At 35.1% G+C, this 20,117-nt stretch overlaps 1 protein-coding gene and 1 pseudogene across 9 annotated transcripts in view; one reads left to right on the forward strand and one right to left on the reverse strand.

Moving 5' to 3' along the window:
• The window catches only part of LRP1B (LDL receptor related protein 1B), a 1,853,519-nt gene that overhangs the window by 983,233 nt on the left and 850,169 nt on the right, over window positions 1-20,117 (forward strand). Inside the window, exon 1 of one of the 9 annotated variants that reach the window (XM_032393320.1) lies at window positions 4,108-4,176. The exons of the other annotated variants lie outside the window; for them this stretch is intronic. The gene's annotated coding sequence lies outside the window, so the exon portion shown is untranslated. Of the gene's footprint in view, window positions 1-4,107; window positions 4,177-20,117 lie in introns of those variants that run through there. 9 annotated transcript variants of the gene reach the window in all.
• Window positions 11,934-13,010, reverse strand: LOC116625913 (annotated as a pseudogene).

A 20,117-nucleotide genomic window follows, 5' to 3' on the forward strand; every position in this document is an offset into this window, starting at 1 on the left:
AGACAACTTACCCAAGGGTCAAAAGCAGAAAAACCTCTATGGGAAAAACAAAGAAAAATAAAACTGAAAAATCACTGGTCTTTAAACAAAATATCAGTTGTTTAGAGTATGGCTTCAAATACTTTCTCAGACATGTGGTGGACACTAGCCAACAGTATCCATCATACTGTAGTCCTTGTATCTCAAGTCTCAAGATGTGGATGGCTCACTCACTGGTGATTTCCTATAATCCTGAAGTCATACAATACAGAATAAAGGTAAGCACACTAGTGGAAAAGATAAGATGGCCCCTAAGACAGAAATAATCCAAAATATTTTGAGCCAGAAATAATTATAAAACAGATTAGGAGAAACCAAGAGATCTACTACCAAATGTTGAGACTCACCCTGAGATCTCAGGGCTGTACACAAAGGATTTGTAAGGTGAATTTTTTGACAACAGAAGTCAGTCAGTTGATAATTCTTAAGGATATCTAAGCTTGACCTCCTTTAACTATTCCATTTTTGATCAATGGGTAAATATAATAAAATGCAATGAAAGAGAATAATATCTCTTGAGATGGTAGGATTTTGAAATGTAAGTTTTTTTTGGAAATAGTAATATTTAGGAAGTAGAAAAAAGAGAAGGGGAATAAATAGGAGTTGATGCTGTATGGAGAGATTCAAATGTACTTTGTGGGCTTAATTAAATTTATGTAGCCATCATACACCGAAAACACATTCCTCAAACTTAAGAAATCCAGGAGAGTGGGTTTTATGGACAAAGATAGAGTCCTGTTTTACACTAAACTAAGTTCTAATTTGTACTATTACATCAGTAGACTAGCAGTCAGCTGAAAAAAAAAGAAAAAGAATATCCAAATACTATTTCATAATGCTCTTTGAAACAACTTGAATATACTTTTCTATTTTTCTTTTTCTTTTCTTTTTCTTTTTTATTTTCCCCTGAAGACCCTGTAATATCATATAGTCAAGAATTGTAATTGTTTAGTAAAAACATGACACTTGAAATGACTGGTAAGACTTCCAATATAATTCAACCTTGTAACTGGACATAGTTTTATTATTGTGATTAGCATAAAGTGGGCCAACTCTTCCAGTGTCCATAAATGTTAAGAAAACAGATACAAGAAACAACAGGTGCTGGTGAGGATGTGGAAAAAGGGAAACTCTCTTGCACTGTTGGTGGGAATGCATATTGGTGCAGCCATTGTGGAAAAATGGTATGGAGGTTCCTCAAAAAGTAAAGAATAGAAGTACAGTATGATCCAGCAATTATACTAATAGGTATTTACCCAAAGAATACAAAAATACTAATTTAAAGGGATACATGTACCCCAATGTTTGTAGCAGCATTATCTACGATAGCCAAACTATGGAAACAGCTCAAGTGTCCATTGACTGATGAATTGATAAAGATGTAGTGTGTATATACATATGTATACACACACACACATACAATGGAATATTAGCCATAAAAATAGAATGAAATTTTGCCACTTGCAACAACGTAGACAAAGCTAGAGAGTATGATGTTAAGCAAAATAAGTCATCAGAGAAAGACAAATACCATAGGATTTCACTCATATGTGGAATATAAAAAACAAAACAAAGAAAACAGATGCAAGAAAAGATATAACCACATATGTATTAAGATAAAGTGCACTGAAAAAAAAAAGATAAAGTGCACTGGCTATAATTACTGCTAAACATTCAAAGATACAAATATGAAATCCCCAGATTTTAGCAGTGAAATTAAATTCCTTGAATTAACATTTAATGTTAACCAAGCAAAAGAATTATATTACTAGTTAACTCTAGTTGATAAATAAAATAAAGGGAAAGTTTGAAAAATCTACAGCCACTGGGCGGGGTGGGGAAAAGGAATGTATTTTTCTAACTAAAAACAAAAACACAATTTTTTATCATTTTTTTCTTAGAAGGAATGCAGCCCAGTAGTTAAAATTTGAATAAACTTTTAATGACATTTATAATATTTTACATGTGCGTGTTCACCTTATCATTTCACGTAGACAAAACATATCTGTTTTGCTCACTGAATCTCCATTGCCTTTTCTTCTGATAATAACCCACAAATTTTCTTTTTGGTGAAAACATACCTCCACACAATATAGATCAGGGTGGAAATGACCTTAAACCCATTTTCTCCGGAATTTACTTGGGTAACTCTAATCTAATTTAATCAGAATATTCCAATATCCTAGCTACAATGGTTTAGGCAACGGTATGATCCAATTTAGGTCAATGATTATAAAGGCTCATTTGGAAAAAAAATATTACTAGCTAATGCTTTTATGTGCCAAGAATTCTTTCAAGAGTTTTGAATAGATTAATCATTCAAAAATCCTAGGTGGTAGAGACTAGTCTTCTTATAGATGAAGAAGTTAAGGCACTTTGCGGGGCGCCTGGCTGACTCAATTGGAAAAACAAGCGACCGTTGGTCTCCAGGTTGTGAGTTTGAGTCCCCCATTGGGTGTAGAGATTACTAAAATAAATAAATAAATAAACTTTAAAAAAAAGACAAAGTTAAGGCACCTTAGATATTTATGATGCTAAACTCATAATAGGTCAGATTGAGGCCCAAACCTAGACAAATCTGACTCACTACTGTGATAATATCTTAAAAACTATATAATGCTGGAACAGTTGGGAGAAGATCGCTCTCTTTTCTTTGGATGTGGAAGTTAGGGGAAAAGCCTGGAGCTACCAGGAGTCAAGATGTAGAATCTGAGAATGAAGTCAGTACAGAGGAAAACAGAAAAGAGTGAAGCAGAGAAAAGGAGAGTGGACCCCAGGTTCTTCCCGATCATATAATAGCAGCTTCTGTATTTAGTTGTACAAGAACCCAGATCTAATTCTGGAATTTCAGTGAGTGAGCCAATACATTTTCCATCATTTTATTTCACATCATCCCATTTCACCAGTTTAAATTAGGATTCAGCACTTGAAACCAGAGTTTTGATGAATACACCAAATAAAATTTGCCCTCAATTCTAGAAAGCCCTTGTTTCAGTATTAGATTATTTCTGGCGAGCTGCTCTTTTGCACAATAGTTAAACATAAATTCCTCTTGTTTCCTTGCATTTATTCTGTTTCTTATACCACCAACAAACATTCCCCTATGAATATCAAAGCCATCTTTTCAACTGTGTGGGACACAACTGAACTCATTTTTTTTTTTAAATATCTAGAAACTAGGTGTTCTGCTTAGTTTTATTAATAGTGGGCTTTTCATCTTCTGACCCCCTGACCAGCTGCAAGCCTAAACACTTTATGAGACATGAGAAAGCTTTATTTTCTCTACATAAACTACTATTCAGTAAAGAACATGAGAGAAATCTTAATAAGTGAGTGTACGAATAGAATGTAGTCTTTTTTTTTTTATTGGAAGATTTTTAAAATACAGAATAAACTTGAGGACATCATTAAAATCACCTACCCCAAAAGAAAGATTAGTTTCAATGACATGGACATTTGTTATCAGTTATCAGATCCAAAGTGATATTCGAAAATTTTAATGGTATCTAGATTGAGCCACAGTTTATCAGGACTTTTTGGTAGCACCCATTAGGGTGCTCCATTCTTTGTTTATATAGGTTCATAAGCAAATAGTATTTGTATATATGCATTGTATCTGTGTGTGTATGTGTATATATGCGTGGTGTATGTATGTGTGTGTATACATACTGGTGGGTTTTTGAGAATTATTTCTAGAATATAAAATATAACCTATTTCATTCTACTTTCTAGTTAAAACCTCTTATAAATTTGTAAAAATCCATTTAGTGCAAAGTAACTGTTAGATGTGAAACAGCATTATAGCCATATCTGTTTAGTAAAATTTCCCTTTGGATATTTTCCAGGTACAGTAGTTAAAAGCTTAGGTTCCCGACTTGAAACTTGGGTTCAAATCCCCGCATTGTTCCTTATTAGTGGTTGCCGCATAAAATATTTTTATGTGTACCATATATTTTTAAAAGTTGAAGGACCAAGACATTTAGCTTTTCCTTTTTCTTTTCTTTTCTTTTCTTTCTTTCTTTTTTTTTTTTTACTTGAATAAATCTTTCAATATTAAGGCAGGCAGTTCCTGGAAGTCCTTACATCTTGTCTGCAAGAAGCACAACTTCGAATCTTATCGCGGGATCAGAAATTCTGGTAAGCTGGTTGGCTCTTCTGAGTCCAGGAAGTGCCATGTTCTCTGGCCCGTATTCCAGGAATGATGACACATAGGCAGCAGTTCTGAGAACCTCCAGAGATGTGGGCACTTTTCTCCCCTCTGTAACTAACATATAACCTAATTTCCTAATGCTAAGTCTATTAGGCTGATGTGCCTTGGACCTTTCGCTTGAGTCTTTAAAACTGAATTTGACAAAGTATTTAAAATTGTAACAGTGGGGAGGATATGCTATGACAGAGATATTGACAGGGTTATCCAATAAGTCTCATTTCATATGGTTTTAAAGCTGGCCTAATTTAATAGTCATAGTAGATTATTTTCTAAAAACAATGAAAAAGTGCTAATTTTGTTAGTATCGTTATTTAGACATTTTGTAGTGTCTCATAATTCAATATTCTCTGCTTTCAGCTGGAAGGGAAAAAGTATCCATAGAATTAAATAGCAGATACCAATGCAGGTTGCATTTTATTTTAATTCATAGAATTTATATGAACTTTTCCAAAATCGTGTCATGTACATCTTCTTTAATTTGTCTTTGATAGAAGTTCTGCTACTCTGAAATACCAAAACAAGTTTATGGTTTAACCTATATATCTTCCCTTTTCCCACTTGGCAGTTTTAGGGCATTAAGAAATTATATAGATGATTCTTTGGTGGATATCTACAGACAAGTACATTTTTCTTAACTAATTTATCATTAGATCAGGTATGTCTTTGCTCATCATTTTATATCCTGTATCCCACTATGTGTATTGTGTGACACATAGTAAAAACTTATTAAATTGCTTTGAATAAATGAATGATTGTAGCTAGATATTAAAATGGAAAGGGAAATAAAATTGAAAGTCCTTGCCTTTAAATAAATGAAGCTCTCTTTTAAAACTTTTTTTAAAAAAGATTTTATTTATTTATTTGAGAGAGAGAGACAGCACACAAGTGGGCTGGAGGGGCAAAGGGAGAGGGAAAAGCAGACTCCCCACTGAGCAGGGAGCCTGACTCGGGGCTCAATCCCAGGACCTTGAGATTATGACCTGAGCTGAAGGCAGACACCTAACCAACTGAGCCACCCAGTCGCCCCTGAAGCTCTCTTTTAAAGATGAGGGAATTGAGGATAGGAAAGACTTTCTTTTATATAGATTAACTTCTACTTTGTTAAAATTCATTAATACTATGCAATTTAGGAATCTGAGACATTTATATGCAAGCTTTGAAACAGTAGTATTAATGAAAGAGAGCAGTAAAGATTCAAAATCAGTACAATCAAGATTTGTCAAGTTCCTTAAGGACATAAATTCTTACCTATAACCTATTTTATTCTACTTTCTAGTTAAAACCTCTTTTAAACTCTCAGCAACACCCCCTGCACACAGACATGCCATAAATTTGCCAAGTATCAAACCATATGCATGGAGCTTTGTAGAAACTTAAATATATTGTGTATGTGCTTTTATATTTTAAAACAGTATCTCAGTGAATTTTTTGTGAGGTTTTATAGTTCCATTTGATCTTAACTCTATTATTAATAATTAATATAGTCCACTCTCCATTATCTACACAAGTTGTACATAGTCGTAATGAATCATGCAAAACCTAATTCAGAAATGATTTTTATTTGTATGTGGGAAGTATTATGTGATGTTTTTGGAGTAAATTTCCCTCCTTAATTATGTTTTGCTTAGGGTAATTAGTTTGCATTCCCTGAGCACACATCAATTGACAGTGGGGGAAATACAGCCCTGAAGTATTCTGGGAAAATGTTTTAAAATACTGCGGCTGAACAACATGTAGACACTCAATACTTGTATATGACCTGGGAAAATTCCAAGGAGTCTAGCACTGTCTAGAGTATGATTCAGTCTTGGTGATAAAATCATGTTTCTCAAAAATGACTGCATACATTTCTAATTTAACTCAGTTAATCTGCTCTCACCATGCCAATATTATAAAGGAGATCCATTAAAGTAGATAGCTTAATGAAGGGAACTTAACAGCAAGTGGACATTCAGTTTATTGTTAATTCGATCTGTTCGTCCATGTCTCTGTGTGTATATAGATGGTTACTTAAAAAGTTATTTTAATCTCTCCCTATAATAATATATCCTTTTTTGTTTTATTGTTGTTTCACTACTTTGAGTCGTAGCTAAAACTCACACTTTCATAGGCATTATATAGAAAATCATTCCTGGAGCACTCTTGGTGCTCATTCATTATGTTTTGGATACTAGAAGGAAAAAAAATTCTAAGGACAGCTGCACTATACAGATAAAATGCAATTTCATTCTACAGTGTTTCTATGTAGCAAATGTTTCTATGCTGTGTGCTAATAAGTACATATTTTCATTTATTTTCTAAAGGACTTGGATCATATTAATAAGAGGAATAAAAAGTTTCAACTAAAAATGTGTAATTCTTTGTAAATTACTTTTTTCTACTAATCTCTCCCTTCAGAGAGAATCTCTCTTTCTCTCCCTCCCTCTCCCTCTCTCTCTCTGCCACCTTTTTACATTAAGGAAGTATTTGAAATCCAATCTTCAGTTTCTTTAATTTGGAGTATCAAAACATATTGATTATAGCTAGTGATAACATTTGTGTTTTAATGTTAAAATTTCTAATATTATCCTTGAGATGCTGCAGGGGCAACATATATACCTTGGATTTATGAAGTGTGGTTCCTTTAACTATAGTTTACATGAATGCTAATAACCCGTACAGCAAAGACATAATAGTAAATGAAATGCAATAATATAGAATATGAATACTAATGTGTGTACCAGAGACCCTGACCCATGATAGATTTATAATAATGTTTCTCCTACTCTTGCTTGTTTTTTATTGGTGGTATGAGGACTCCTATTTTCCCAAAGGTAAATAGTGATCTATCTGTACGTTACTTTGTTCTCTTTGCAATGCACTGTATACTTTGTTTACTTTGCTTAGGAGAAAAAAATGTTTTCCTCTTCAAGTTAATGAATTTAAGCTAGGCCTAGTAAATCCTCTATGGGACAGATAAGATTCCAAAGAGAAGGCTATATTTAATCTGAGCTTAGAAGAACTATTATAGATTAAACAGGTCTTTTTAAAAAAAGATTTTATTTATTTATTTATTTAAGAGAGAGAGGGAGAGAGAGCATGAATTGGGTGGGGAGGAGAAAGAGGAAAGGGAGGGGGAAACAAACTCAAGCAGACTCCACGCCAAGCACAGTGCTGGACGTGGGGCTGGATTCCATGACCTTGAGATCATGACCTGAGCTAAAACCAAGAGTTGGATGCTTAAGCAAATGAGCCACCCAGATACCCCTCAAAGACTTTGAATGAAAGTTACAGAATGAGATTTCATTTTAAAAGATGATTTTGATTGAACATAAAGAATGGTTTCTAATACTAAAAACTTGAAGTAGGGAAACCTGGCTATAATCTCTGGCTTCATTCCAACTGAGGTAGTTGGGGGAAGCCAGTGTAGATGAGGAGAGGAGGATAATTTGAAAGGTATTAAGTCAGTAGAACCAGCAGGGCAAGATAACTATAGTATGTTGGGTGGATAGGGGAAGGGATAAGAGGGTGACTTTCTTGTTTCTTGCCTGGGTAATTCAGTGGATTGGGGTGTAATCACTGAAATAGGAAGTAACAGAGTAAGAGATCTGCGTGTTTCTCTTTGGTGTGTGTGTGTGTGTGTGTGTGTGTGTGTGTGTATGGTTTTATGTGTGTTTGGCAGGACATTATACACTCCATTATAAATCACTGAACTTGAGATACCGGAGACATCTAGGTAGAATCGCTTAGTAGACAGTTAGGAATATGGGACTGGATTTTAGAAAAGGTATCTGAATTTGAGGTTTTAAAAACAGAGAGACCGTCAGTAGTTGAAACCATTGGGGATTGGTAAAATTACCCATCTATCCATTCATTAACCATGAATGCAATACACATATAAAAAGGAATTATTACATATCTATCGTGGTGCTAAGGCAGTGAATTATAAGTTATCAATGGCTTTGGAGTGAGCATTTACAGAGAAAGAAAAAGTATAATTGGGCATTTATGGGGTATTTATTATGAACCAGAGTTCTACCTACTTTAAAAAGATTGCTCTTTTTAATCTTCAAAATAATCTTATGAGGCAGGTACTATCCTCATTTTACAGAAAAAGAAATAGAGGAAGTGAATAGTTGAAAAATTTACCTAATGTTACACATCTAATAAGTCTCCAGATCTCATCATCTTTTGCATGTTGTTTGAATCTTCTTACTAGAATATTTCCTTAACAGTTTTTGTACAGGAGGGAAAATTAAAACAGATGATACCAATATATCAAAATACATGCAGTATTGTGAGGAGAGAAATATTACAGGTAGCCATAAAAACTGTTACTATAGTTAAATACATTTAATTTGGGAAGAACCTGAAAGAGATTCTGGAGAGAATAATTTGAAATGTGGATTATCTATCTCAAGAGTTTTTTGCATGTTTCCCGTGGCACCAAGGACCTTCAAGCATCACTTTAATCTGGGTAGACATTCTCAAGTCAGGTTTGAAGTTAATGTAACATCAGGGTGCATTTTTCATCTCACAGAATATGTGGAGTGATTTTTGTTATTCAACGTGGAATCATTATTGATTGATTGATTGATTGGAGGTCTTTGTTTCATTTTTTAATCAACGAAGTATAGTTGACATACAATGTTATGTTAATTTCAGGTGTACAACATAGTGATCGGACAGTTCTATACATCCAATTGGACAGTTCTATACATCATTCAGTGCTCATCACAATAAATGTTGTCACCATTTGCCACCATACAACACTATTACAATATTATTGACTATATTCCCCATGCTGTACTTTTATCTCTGTGACTTATTTATCTTATAACTGGAAGTACCTCTTAATACCCTTCCCCCAACCCAGCTCCCCTCTGGCAACCACTGGTTTGTTCTGTGTATTTGAGAGTCTGTTTGGCTTTTGTTATTTTGTTTGTGTATTTGTTTTGTTTTTTTAGATTCCACAAATAAGTGAAATTATATGGTATTTGTCTTTCTCTGTCTGACGTATTACACTTAGCAAAATATCCTTTAGGTCCATCACATTGTCACAAATGGCAAGATTTCATTCATTTTTTATGTCTAATGTTCCATTATATATATATATATATATATATATATATATATATATATATAATCTTTATTCATTCACCTATAGATGGATACTTAGGTTGGTTCCAAATCTTGGTTATTATAAATAATGCTGCAATAAACATAGGGGTGCATATATCTTTTTGAATTAGTGTTTTCATTTTCTTTGAGTAAATACCCAGTAGTGCAATTACTGGATTATATGGTATTTCTATTTTTAATTTTTTGAGGAGCCTCCATACTGTTTTCCATAGTGGCTGCACCAATTTACATTCTTACCAACAGGGCACAGGGTTTCCTTTTCACCACATCCTCACTGACACTTGTTATTTCTTCTCCTTCTGATTTTAGCCTTTCTGACAGGTGTGAGGTGATATCTCATTATAGTTTTGATTTGCATTTCCCTGATGATTAGTGATATGGAGCATTTTTGTTGTGTTGATCAACTCATGTCTTCTTTGGAAAAATGTTTACTCAGGTCCTCTGCCCATTTTTCTTTAATGATTTATTTATTCATTTGAGAGAGAGAGAGACAGACAGCTTGAACAGGGGGAGGGGCAGAGGGAGAGGGAGAGGGAGAGAACCCCAAGCAGACTCCCCACTGAACAAGGTGCCTGATTCAGGGCTGGATCCCACGACCCTGAGATCATTACCCGAGCCAAAGTCAAGAGCCGGATGCTCTACCAACTGAGTCAGTCGGGGTGCTCAGCTGGCACCCCTGCCCATTTTTTAATCAGTTTATTATTATTTTTTGGGGGGGTGTTGGCTTGTATGAGTTCTTTATATATTTGGGATATTAATCTTTTATTGGATATATTATTTGCAAATATCTTCTCCCATTCAGTAGGTTGCCTTTTTGTTTTGTTGATGGTTTCCTTTGCTGTGCCAAAGCTTTTTATTTTGCTATTGTCCCAATAGTTTTAGTTTTTGTTACCCTTGCCTGAAGAGACAAATCCATAAATATATAGCTAAGTCTAATATCCAAGAGATTATTGCCTGTTTTGTTTTGTTTTGTCTTGTTTTTTAGGAGTTTTGTGGCTTCAGTTTCACATTAGGTCTTTTAGTCCATTTTGAGTTTTGTGTATGTAAAAAAGTGGGGCAGTTTAATTCTTTTGCATGTAGCTGTCCAGTTTTCTCAACAACATTTATTGAAAAAACTATCTTTTCCTTATTGGATGTTCTTACCTCCTTTATTGAAGATTAATTGACCATTTAAGCATGAATTTATTTCTGGGCTCTCTATCCTGTTCTATTGACCTATGTGTCTATTTTTTGTGCCAGTACCATACTATTTTGATTACTATAGCTTTGTAGTGTATCTTGAAATCTGGGATTGTGATACCTCCAATTTTGTTTTTTCTAAAGATTGCTTTGGCTATTTGAGGTCTTTTGTGTTTTCATACAAATTTGAGGATTATTTGTTATAGGCCTGTGAAAAATACTGTTAGGAATTGCATTCAATCTGTAGATTTCTTTAGGTAGCTTGAACATTTTAACATTATTAATTCTTCCAGTCCATGAAGATGGTACATCTTTCCATTTGTTTGTGTCATCTTTAATTTCTTTCATCAATGTCTTATAGTTTTCAGAGCACAAGTCGTTCACCTCCTTGGTTAATTTTGTTCCTAGATATTTTATTAATTGTGCAACAGTAAATGGATAATTTCTTAGAGGTGGGAATAGTGGGATAAAATTTACTCATCTTTTAAATTTAATATATATTTCCAAATAGTCCTCTATAGAGGTTGGAACAATTAACACTTTAAACACATTGCATGGGAATGCTTGTTTACTTATACTTATGTCAGATCTCTGTGTTAACAACTGTTTAATCTTTACTAATCTGCTAAGTGTAAATAGTATTTAAGTATAAGTTTTATTTACATTCCTCTCAGATAAAAAAAAAGGTAGGCAAACTTTCGTAAGTTTAACAATCACTGTCATTTGCCCATTTTTGTACTGTTGTTCTTTGTTAATTTGTTCTATTAAAGTGTTAAAGAAATGAGTATTTGTTATGTGAGTTGCAAATGTTTCTCAGTTAGGCATTTGGCTGTGTTAATTGTGATTCTTTTTTTTTTTCCTTCTAAATTTGTTTTTTAAGTTCTTGAATTTATCAAAAAAAAATATACGGTCATTCTAGTTGCTTTCAAAATAAAAATAAAACCTCTTGATGACAATGTTATTTTTAAAATAATTCCATCTTTTTCTAGTACTGTAATGGCTCATTTTGTATGATTAAATTCTGTATCTATTTCCTTTAATCACTATAGCTTTAAAATAAATATTAAAAACTATTAAGTCCAGGGGTGCCTGGGTGGCTCAGTCGTTAAGCGTCTGCCTTCGGCTCAGGTCATGATCCCAGGGTCCTGGGATCGAGCCCTGCATCGGGCTCCCCACTTGGCAGGAGGCCTGCTTCTCCCTCTCCCACTCCCCCTGCTTGTGTTCCCTCTCTCGCTGTGTCTCTCTCTGTCAAATAAATAAATAAAATCTTTAAAAAAAAAAAAATAACTATTAAGTCCAGTGCATAATAATTCTGTCATCTTTTCCCAAAATGTTTATAGAATATTTTTGTTGATTATAGCTTGTTTATTTAACCAGATGAACTTTTTAATTTTTTTTCTTGAAAGAGAACTTTTTATTACATTTATGTACAGAAAATTCAACAGCACACACTTGGCCCAGTTTGGTAGCCAGTTCTTTAGCCTTTGCCTTTTCCAGCTTGGCAATGTGAGCCACCGACTTTGGACCCACGATGTTGCCTCCTCAGTGACAATGGATCTCATCATACCTGTCATTGTAATTGGTCTCAATAGCTTCCATCAGCTAACCAGAGCTCTTTTGTCTTCCAAGTTAAACCTTGTAAAGGGGACAGTAGGGCAGGTGGTCCTGGGGACCAGACACCCGAGCCTGGCCTTCCCATTGATGGTAGGGAACCACCATCTTAAGATACAGGACAGGCAGGAAGACAACCAGCTCAATGGGATCCGAATCATGTGCAATCACTACCAGCTGAGCTTTCTTGTTTTCCACCAAGGTGGTGACAGTATTAACCCCAGCTCAAAAGACAGGCGCTCTGTTAGTGGGGACGTGCCCTTTGCCAGCAGCTTTCTTCTCAGTCTGGGCCAACAATCTCTGCTTCTTCTCTTGCTTTTTCTCTGGTCTGTATTTGTGGGCCAGCTTATGCAGTTGAGTAGCTGTTTGGCTGTCCAAGACCTGGATGAACTGGTTAATCACGGGAGGCACTTATAGATGTTTATAGAGAATAGCCCTTTGCCAGTGCAGCTGGATGTAGAAGGACATTTGACAAAGCAAGCGAGGTCCCTCTTGGGCTGAATGTCCTCTCCATTGCCAAAATTCTTGGGCTTTTTCTCAAACAAGGGATTGACCACTTTCTTGGCCTCTTGCTTCTTGACAACAGCAGGTGCAGGGCCAATTTCTTCTCCTTAGCCTTCTTTCCTTTGGGCATCTTGGATGGTTGGAGGAGAGAGAAAGCAACAATATGAACTTCAGAATCAGCTTTTTCCCTCTTAAAAATTTTTTTTTATCATTTTCCTGTTATTATATAGTAAATTTTCTAGCTCTTATTATTTGTATATTGGAAGGATATTGCTTTTAGTAGATTAACTTTGTGCCTGCTTACTCTATTGAATTATCTTCTTATTTATAAAAGTTTTTAGTTGAGTCTCTTGGGTTGTCTAGATATAAAATAAAACTGAAAATAATTGTAATTTTACAGATTTATATCCAGTGTTATACTTATTATTTTGTTCTCTTTTTAAATTGCATTAGCTTTTACCTCCCCAGAAAAATGTTAAATAACAGTAGTGATAGTAGACATCTTTTATCTTTAATGTGAATGCTTCCATTGTACAGCTATGAGTATAGGCCTCATAGTAAGTTTTAATATCTAGTTTTACAAGTTCTTCCTCAGTAAACTTTTCAAAAGATCTTTATAATTATATTTCCTAGTTATCTACTTGTCATTCTGAGCTTAAAAAAATTAGTCTTCAATCAAATCCAATTGGTGATCTTTTTTGGAGTTGCATTAAATATGTCTATTAATTTGTGAAACATTTCACTTTGTAACAATAACACATTGTTTTTCTTCCCCATGATTGTTTCTCCATTTATTCAGGGGTTATTTCAAGCTATTCAATGACACTGTGGGATTTGTGTGTGTGTGTGTGTGTGTGTGTGTGTGTGTGTGTGTGTGTGTTTGTGGCTTCCTTTGTTTCTCATCTATTCTTTCTTATAGTTGAGGTACCATTGTGTTTGAGACATTCTTCTTTTCATTTCCATTTCTGATTATTTTAATAGGTAAGAAAAGTATAGACTTTGTAAATTTATCATGTTCTCAGGCATCTTACTAAATCATCTATTAATTCAAGTATCTTTTTATGATTGCATATAAACATATTTTTATGTCTTTTTCAATATTTATACTTTTAGGCACTTACTGAAGTCCTTAGAAAAAATAGAACATTGTTATTTGCAGTGATAACTGGCATCCTTGTTTAATTCCTGATTTTAATAGAAGTCGATTTTGTTCATCAATATATAATGTTGGCTATTGTATTTTGTTAAAGCATCTTTATTATGTTTAGATAGATTGCTTGTAGTCCTGTTTTGCTTCATATTTTTTCCCTCAAATAGCTGCTGTGTATGTGCAATGAATACAACAAATAACAATTTCTTGCCTTATGGACTTTACATTCTGAAAGGAGAGGATGCAGATAACGATAATGATGGTGATGATGATAATAATAGTAACACCCACAGAACAATAACAGCAGCAGCAACAAAAACAGTAATTATGTAATATGAAAGAAAGTGATGATTGTTACAGGAAAAATAATTTTGTATAGTGGGATGGAGTGTGTTTGAAGGGGTGCTGTGGATTGAAGTAAGGCCCTCAATGACAAAGTGATCTCTGAGTTAAGAACTGTAGGAAAAGAAGAGCTAGCAATGTAGCTATCATGAACAGTCAAGACAAAGAAGTAAATCTAAAGGTTCTGAAACCAGGAGAAACTCTGCATGTTTGAGGAACAGCATGGAAGAACAGTATAGCTAGCCCTGAGTAAATGGAAGAGAGAAAAGAATGAGATCAGAAACATAGATTTGGGGGACAGATTAGGTAGAGCCTGAATGGGATGGCATCAAGAAAGAATGAATGAGAGGAGGGAAATTGTTGACAATAATTCAAATAACTATTTTGTGGATTATTTCCATAATAGGGAAGGAGAAGAAAGGAGAAAAAGTTTGGTAGCTGGAAAAAAATGGAGTAAAAAGAACTTATTTTTTTAAGGTGAAGAAATAGCGGTACATGGACACATTGGTAGGAAAAATCTTGTGAAGGGTGATGATTTAATGATACAGGCAAGAATTAGAAGTCCTGCAGGAGCCATGTCTGAGAGCAGACCAGAAGATAGGGGTTCCTGTGCACAATGGGGGAGTTGTACTCTACCAGTGATAGATAGTTCAAGCATCATAACACAAAAGTAAACTACGTGAATACAGACACAGGGAGATGGGTAGATCTGGTCGTGGTGGAAATTTACTTCGAATTGCTTCTATTTACTTTGTAAAGTAGGAAACTGGGAGCAAGTATAGGAAGTGAAACAATAGAGGTCTGAGATAGAGGGATATCAAATAGAAATCTGAGGTAGTATATCTCAAATTATTTGTAGTGAAGGACTAGATTCTTTTTTTGTTTGTTTTGATTTCTAATATATGGTGGAATACTTTTGAAAATTACAATAAAAATTATTCAAAAAATTAAAATGTAAATAGACATTTACCCCAATTAAAAAAAATATTCATCAGACATAAAATTACTATGTCAAATTGTAACCAAACCAACATGAGTTCGCTCCTTGTTGAGTCAGAAACTACATTAGGTTGAATTGCCATACAAAGAAAACTTCATTCGTAGCAAATGAGATCACAGGGAATGATTTCCAAAGCCATGACTCGTAGAGCGAGGGAATCTTTTTATTTAGGGTTAGGGTGAATATTTAGATAGGGAAGCCTTGTCATTGTATGTAGAGGTGGACATAAGGTCATGCATGTGCCTTCAGGAAGCATGCCTATACGTACATTGTATATTATGTAAATGAGGCTGGTGCTCCACCTTGGGCAGAGATTTCAGTTTTATAACGAGGTAAAGGTCTTCATCTGTCATTCTAGAGGTCACTCTGTGGTCCTTCTGTGCAGGCATCAGTCATTTCATTTACTGATCTGGGTTGTCTGGGCTGGCTGAAGGTCTGTCAAAGCATTTGCTATCCCTCGAGGGGCAAAGGGCAGGTTTGCTTCCCATCTGCCTGAGTTAAGAGATAAACTAGAAAGAACAGCTTAAGGAAAAATGTGGAACAAAGGTCAGTGAATACAAGCAGGTGGGCAGTAAAGGTCAGGTCTTGGGGGTCTAGCTGATGACAAAATTGCTACAAAATATCCCAAATGTTTTCTTTTAACTTCACTGCATATCTTGTAGTCTGGTAGCAAACATTTCATGTACTGTCCATAGGCCGGGGCTATGTTTTGAGTAGCACTGATCCACAAGAGTAGGAGAGAATAACCAGAGAAATATAATTGCTGTGATTCCTGAGATTATGATCATAAATGTAAAATGAGACTATTAGAAAGGAAAAAAAAAATTTTTCTTTCTACCCTTAAAGGTGTTTGCCTGGGGCTCTGTAACAAAAGACATTAAGCAGAGAAAAACAGAAGTTTATTAACATGTATATGTCATATATACATGAAAGGAACTCAGGCGTGAGTAACTGAGGGTTGATTAAAATTTGGGCTTATGGGGCACCTGGGCGGCTCAGTCAGTTAAGCATCTGCCTTTGGCTCAGGTCATGATCTCAGGGTCCTGGGATCGAGTCCTGCAGTGGGCTCCCTGGTCAGTGGGGAGCCTGCTTCTCCCTCTGCCTGCAGCTCCCCCTGCTCGTGCTCTCTCTCTGTCTGTCAAATAAATTAATTAATTAAAAAAAGATTTGGGCTTATATAACATTTTAGCAATAGAACAATGCATTTTTAGGGAAGCAATAAGACAAAGAAAAAGACCTTGAGTCTCAGAGGTAACATACTGTGAGAAGGCAAATATATGGTAACTAATGCAAAATAAGAGCTAGTTAGTAAAGTTTGTTATGTGGAGTCCTCTGGTGCTGCTTCTCCTGGGCTGATAAAGGCCTAAAGTCTCCTGTGATTAAATTTTGTCCTTCCTGATAGAGAGGGGAAGGAAGACACCTCTGCAAATTTATCTGTTGGTTCTAGGCAAATAAGGGGAAGGCAGAGAATTTTCCTTGTATCTATTTATTCTCAATAGCCTTCAGCTCAAAATAATCCTTATGCCAAAGTGGCATAATTTGGAGTGGAATATTTTGCTAGCCTGTATTATTTAGCATGATTTTGGGGGTGTTTCTTTTTCTTCCAACCAAATTCACCTGTGTGGGTACAGGTATAGAGTTGCACTATTGAAGCACAAACAGATACAGAAGTTGAGTGTGTGGAGTAAGTAAATGATTGGCATAGGATTTAAACTGGTTATAAAAGGAAGAAAGGGCATAGGGGAGGTAAGGGCAAGACAGTTGAAAATGGATTAATGATCTAAAGGGTTGAAGGCTTGTGGGGTAAGGTACTAAAGTAAGTGAGCTGGAAGGATGAGAGATTGTGTTCATAGAACAGGATACTGGAAATTAAAAGTATAGAGAGATTACATATTTTGGTAATGGCAAGTTTAGACTATAATCATGAGAGTGGCTGATTGAGGTATAGGGGAGAACATGATCATTTGAGGAGAAAAGTTCAAGGACCCAAGAGACTAGTGTATTGGAAAAATCATCTTCATATGTGTTAAAATCATAAAGACTTAAGCAGGAGCTACTTTGGAGAACTGGTAAGGAAGGAATAAGAAATTTCAAGGACATTCCAGACTTGAGTGGGGAAAAGAACTGCAATGAGAATAATGGATAATGTCATCAGAGGACCGAGGATCAAAGGGTGGGTACTTTTAGGGATGGAGAAAAGAAAATTACCTGGAAAATGCAGTAAGCTTCAAAACCTCCAGACTCAGTAAGGGGGAGAAGAAGGGTGCAGATATGAAACAGCTATCAATTGAAAAAGCTCAGGGGAACCAGTGTCCTCAAGGGAGAATCAGGTTTCAGGCAGAATGATAATGTTGAAAGGAATGTTAGGAGGTTAAAAATACAAAGAATTTTATTGATGACAGACATTACATTTTAAAGGCTCAGTAGAGGGTTTTCTTGGGTTCAGATAGAGTCAGAAAAAAGGTATGGGCAGAATTCTTTGGGCTTAGAGCCTAAGTTTGTGAAACTTGACCTTCTTGTAGATACCTGACCTAAACAGTGATAAAGTTCATAGAGAACATTTCTATATATGCATCAGTATTCAACCAGCTTCACTTTTCTGTTTTTTCCTCCACATACATGGAATGGGATTCTCTTATTTATTAGGCATATCCTATGTGCTGGACACAATATCAGTGCAGGACACAGTATCCCTGGGTTGTTACACAGGAACCAGTTCATAGTTAGAACTCATCAAGAAAGATAGTATGTGCCCCCATTGTGCAAGGACAAGTCAATGGAGCAAGTAATAGGTATGTTAAAGCACCATTCTGGCTTCAGAATAAAAGAATGTCCACAAAAAGGAAGACATAAACCAAAAACAAAATAATGACTAGCAATATAAGCCATGAGTTTTGAAGTGCACTTCCTACCTCCTCCTTCTGTGTTCTTTTTCCATCCAGAATATTTCAAGCTTCTAGAATAACCTGCCCATGCATAGGCTCACCTCTCCTTGTTAACTATCTATCTATCTATCTATCTATCTATCTATCTATCTATCTATCTATATCTATCTATCACTGCTGTAACTGTGCCTATGTTCTATCCTCAATACATAACATTTTCAAGGAAGAGGAAGGAGAAATGAGCCATGACCCTTTTAAACTCTGAACAGGTGTTGCTAGCATCCTGCTGGTTTGAAGGGGTCAACGTAGCAATTTGTTTATAACATAATTGTTCAGGTATTTTCATTCCTTTTCGTAACTTTAAGCTAATTTGGTTTTCTCTGAAGAAGATTATTGACCCGGGCATTCAAATCTTTTTCATGCTTTCTCATTCTCTAGATACTTTGATTTAAATGTTATTCTTTCACTGCTATTTAATTCCTTAAAAAATCATTTCCCTTTTTCCTTTTCATATCCTTAATTTTGTTATTTTCTCAAGTACCTAGGTGGTGATCATAACAAATATATTTTGATTTTCCAGCTCATTAGACTTAGAACCCAGAAAGGGGAAAGTGAAAGATTAGTGGTCCAGAAAACAGATATTGCTGATTTTGTAATCTTACTGTATATATGTATACAATCCCTCCCCCCCCAGCCTTCTGAAGATATGTATAGCAATAAAAATAGAAACAACATGGTTCCTTTCCCTATATATTAAATTAGCAGAGCTGTTTTTAAATGTCCTGCATAATATGGAAAAGTGTGGCTCACTATAAGGTTGAATGGGATCATTTTGTGCCTTTTCATTGTTCTTTCAGGTATTTGTTCCTGTCTTTTTCACTTGCCCCTTCACCTCTTCAATCATGTAATAGGGTTTCTTCATCCCAGTCTAAACAATGTGAAAATTAGGTAAGCTGGGGACATTAGATAAGCTAAAAGGGACAGAAATAGGTGAGTGTTATCACAAAGTACGGTATTAACGCAATGAAAAGGATGACCTTGGAACTATAAAACTGGGTATAAAAACCAGAGGAAAGTGGACTATCACAGAACAGCTCCACAAAGAGAAATTAACAGGGCTTGATAACTCAAAGCACAGAGAAATACTATATTCTGTCTTATAATTGTTTGAGTTTCTTAAAAGCATTCTATTATACTTTGTGTGGGCAGTATATCATTTTGGTATCTACAAATCACAAAATACACAAAGAAGCTGAGTGAGATAATGTGGTGCTTCCCAATTAACTGTTAACTGTTACAGGTCCTAGAATGGACCTGAGATTTCATATACCTTAAGGGAGAGGAGGAAGAAAAGCTTCCAGCTATTATAATTTTCCCAGGTAAGAAGGGAAAAAGAAAGAAGAAATAATCAAAAGAGACATTTATGAACATGTATCAGTGACCTTAGGAATCAGACAAGATAATGCATGCATGTTCCTAAATTTGGTGAGATCACCAAACTATATTTTATTTTATTGACCAGTTTAGCTCTTTCTTTGCTACCACATCTATTTATGCGTTCATTTCATATTTAATGAAAATTTTGTTTCATTTCTAAAAAGTCAGACTTTAAATAGAAAAATAAATTAACTAATGAAGAAATGTGCTTTAATTGCTTTCTCTCTCTATCCCTCTGTCCTTTTGTCTCTTCATCCCTCCCTCTCCCTTTCTCATTTCTCTCCTCCAGTTATTTTCTGCTAAAAAAAAAAAAAAAAAAGATATTTTTGTCATTTCTTTCTAAAAGGAGCTAAGAATTTACTCTATTACTTTTAGGACTAATCCCAACTGAGACATGCCACATCAACCTTGCCAAATATGCCCAGGGTGGGCTGCCCCAAAATGTGCCACTTTGGCAGTTAAAGTCTCCATTTTTGATTGCACCTCATTAATAGCCTTTTTTATTCAACTTGGTTAGATTTTAGTTCTTTTATTTCTCCAAAAAAGGTTTCTCTATTATCTTCCATGCTTTTTTCAAGCCCAGCTAGTATCTTTATAATCATCATTCTGAACTCTAGTTCTGACATCTTACTAATGTCC

This window comes from Phoca vitulina, unplaced genomic scaffold, assembly GCF_004348235.1.
Source record: "Phoca vitulina isolate PV1807 unplaced genomic scaffold, GSC_HSeal_1.0 scaffold1, whole genome shotgun sequence".
NCBI classification, from domain to species: Eukaryota; Metazoa; Chordata; class Mammalia; order Carnivora; family Phocidae; genus Phoca; species Phoca vitulina.